This window comes from Manis pentadactyla, chromosome 19 (genome assembly GCF_030020395.1).
Source record: "Manis pentadactyla isolate mManPen7 chromosome 19, mManPen7.hap1, whole genome shotgun sequence".
Taxonomy (NCBI): domain Eukaryota; kingdom Metazoa; phylum Chordata; class Mammalia; order Pholidota; family Manidae; genus Manis; species Manis pentadactyla.
In genome coordinates this window covers 581797-585100 of record NC_080037.1, presented here as the reverse complement: position 1 = coordinate 585100, position 3304 = coordinate 581797, and the positions used below count along the sequence as shown (strand labels likewise).

General features: G+C 46.2%; 1 long non-coding RNA gene across 1 annotated transcript; it reads left to right on the top strand.

The window, feature by feature from the left end:
• The first annotated feature begins 550 nt into the window (after nucleotides 1-550).
• Nucleotides 551-2250, top strand: LOC130681698 (uncharacterized). Its single transcript, XR_008994948.1, has 2 exons — nucleotides 551-791; nucleotides 1204-2250. It is a non-coding gene; the product is annotated as an uncharacterized LOC130681698 (long non-coding RNA).
• The last annotated feature ends 1054 nt before the right edge of the window (nucleotides 2251-3304 follow it).

Sequence of the window (3304 nt, the reverse complement as noted above, 5' to 3'; positions counted from 1 at the left end):
ATGCACATCATGCATGTGCATACACAAGTAAGTGTCTGCCTGCCGACGAGAGAGGCAGAGATGTGCTGGAATTCAAGAGAGAAAACAGTTCTTAGTTACTGTAGAGAGAATAGTTGAATGTCAAAAATGCATTGCTTATGTATTTACACAAAATGTCCATTTATGAACAATGTACGTTAACAATGGTGTGCTAATTAAAACAGACCACTGAAGCATCATTATTTAACAACACTTTTTAAGCTTAGTTTTCGTTACCATCTGAATTTGAAAATAATCTGTTAAAGATAGTTGATGATCTGAGTGAGTACTCATGTCCTTCACCCTCGAGTTAAATCAAATGACTGAGATTTTTGTTACGTCTTCTCACGGTCCTACTTTATTCTGACGAGCAGCTCTCCCTTCTCTGAGATGGGGGGTGTGGCTGAAAGGGCACCAGAGGCAAGTCGGATGTCCAAGTTTCCATCCCAGCTCTGCCATGTCAGAGCTATTTTTGAACCAGAGTAAATGGCCCTGCCCTGGACTTGAGCAACCTCATCTAGGAAATGTGACCGGACAGCCTCTCAGCCCCAGCAGCTCCATGACCCTCTGGGAGTCCTGCCCTTCCCTCCGGCTCTGCTGTCTCTGCTGTCACCCCTCTGCCCTTTCAGACAGGAATGCTGCCACCCTTGACCATCTGCTCTTTCACCACCTTCACTTTCTGAGCTTCAGAAGCCATGCAGGGGTCCTGTCTACCAGCCCACAGAAACCTCACCTTGATTGCTGGGGCAAAGGTTAACACGGCGATGTTACAGGTATTGGCGGTGACGAAGTCCAGGGAATGACCTTGGAGGGTGTGGTGGAGGTCAGGGGACAAGGCCATCGCGAGTCGCTGCCTGAGAGGCCACTGCCTTCAGAACTGGAGGACTTGGGCAGGTGCCTACAGGCCCTCGGTGAACTGATTCTAGCTTTCCAAGCCTTTACTTCATCACCTGTGAAATGCAGGTGTGACCTGCTTCCTGCCTACGGCAGAGGGCTACGGTGAGGACCCAGTGGGGCAACGATCAGGACGGGCTTTGTGATACTGCACCGATGTACAAACACGAAGATTTTACTGCATTTGTTTGGTGCTTGGCTACTGTGTGTGAGGGAGGGGATTTGCTGAAGATTTCAGATTTTAAAAGATTTAGGGAGCTATTTAAGGATTTCTCTGCCCTGCTTTTCCAGCACCACTGTGTTGTTCCTGTTGTTTATGACAACGCCTGTGTCCTTTGCCTGATCGTCGCTGGCCTCCAAGAGCTGGTGTGACCTTGTCTTTCTGCCTCCACACCCTACCCTCCTGCTGTGCCGGCCTGGCCACGATCTCAGGGTATGGTGTGACCCTCTGCGCCTCTGTGCCATCATTCACGCCCTTCCCTCTGCCTCAGTTCAGTTCCCACCTCTGATTCCACTGGAAACATTTGATTCCGCATGCCACCCACTCCAGAAAGACTTTTGCAAAAGTTCATCATTCTTTTTGCAGGGGTTTTATGGCACCTTTATTCCTGAATATATATACATGTAATTATTAATCAAACTATGATTAATTGTTTATGCATCATTCCCCTGGACTGTAAGCTCCTCTCTGGGAATCATGTCCTATTTATTGTAGTGGAAATGAACAATGAATTCTATCCTCATAAGCAGCTAGTAATTATTTATGCTTAATGCATATTTGTTGACTGATCAAATGGATGCGGAATGATGGCAGGCTCCATAGGCGCAGGACACCATGCCTAATGCTGTGCTAGATATTTAAAAAGGAAACAAACAGTGAGTGTATTCTCAGTAAGACTTGACCCATTGGAAGATTCCCATCTCAAAGAATTTCCTTGCTGAACCGGGAATTGCTGGCAGGTAACAGCAAGCAGAGTTGACACTCCAGCTAAGTGCAACCAGGCAGCAGTGGACAGGTGGGGAGACCAGCCTGGGATGAGAAGCCCTGATTCCAGGACAGCTCACGTGTTAGCTTTGTGACTCCAGCCACCTTGAAACATCGCCGATCATCACTGTCCTCATCTGTGAGACATGGCATTTGGGTTACGTGGTCCCCAGAGCCCAGCCCAGTGTTAACACTTAGTGATTATTAAACACTATGAAGTCATCTGATTTGCTGTCAAACTCAAAGCCAAGTTGTGCCAAGGAGACCCGCTTGTGAATTTCTCGATGGCTAATAACCTTGACCGGACAATATAACTGTTCACAAGAGCTCTAATAAAAAATTATAATTCTTTTCTCCATTGTCTAAAACAACATGATTGGCTCTGCAGATTATGCACTGTTCTCAGCTCAGAGTTCCAACACGCTTTATGCCCAGCTCTGGTTTAGGAGGCATGAATAAACATGCATCCTCTTCAGTCTAGATGGAAAATGTGTGCACTGGCTCTGCTCTAGAGGGAGTGGTTAAAATGCACATCCCTTTCAATCTGGATGGAAAATATGACATACTTCAGGTTAATCTCCAACCAATGTGCAGAGAATCACTTCTGGAACCATGAGAAACAGAGAAAAAATTCCCCTGCACAACTTCAACCAAATTGGAATTGATATTTGTTGCAGAGCCTGGAGACTTGCCTCTTGGCAGAAGTAGATTTTTCTCAGTTGGTTTCAAAGGTCTGATGATATGAGGCAACAGCTGGCCTTGTAACTCCCAATGGACTGTGTCTGAGTGACCATGACTCCCAGGAGGGACCTCAGCAAGCCTCAGAAGACAGCCTCACTCTTTTTAAAAATCATATGTTGTCTTGGACATACATGCCCATGATTGGAGAATCTGGGATCAACAGGGGGGACATAGAGAGAAACAAGAGGAAAGCTTTATTTGTCTGGGGTAAAACCCAAACATCTCATGATCTCACTTTATCCAGGACTCTTCTCCATCCCACGAAAAAAAGCAGCACAATACAAGGAAAAACCACAGATTTTGGAGATAGTCGGCTCTGGGCTTAACTCTCGGCTCCTGACATTTACAGCTAAGTGGCCTTATAGCAGGTACTGCGGTCGGTCTGTTTATCTCAGAGATAGGAGCATATGTTTCTATCACACAGAGTTGTAAATTGGGTGTTTTGCTGTGTAAACCATGTAGATTCCTTATGTGCCAGATTCCCAATTTGATTATAAAAGTTCTGTGCTGTGATAAAGGGAGGATCGCCATCTTAAACAACCTAAAGGTGCTTTGGAATTGAGGGTGGAATTTTTAGTGTCAGATGCAGAAGAGCTAAGACACATGGCCGCCCAGCGATCGCCACGTGGAGGCAAGGGAGTGGTTGTGCACGCCGTTAGGAAGGAC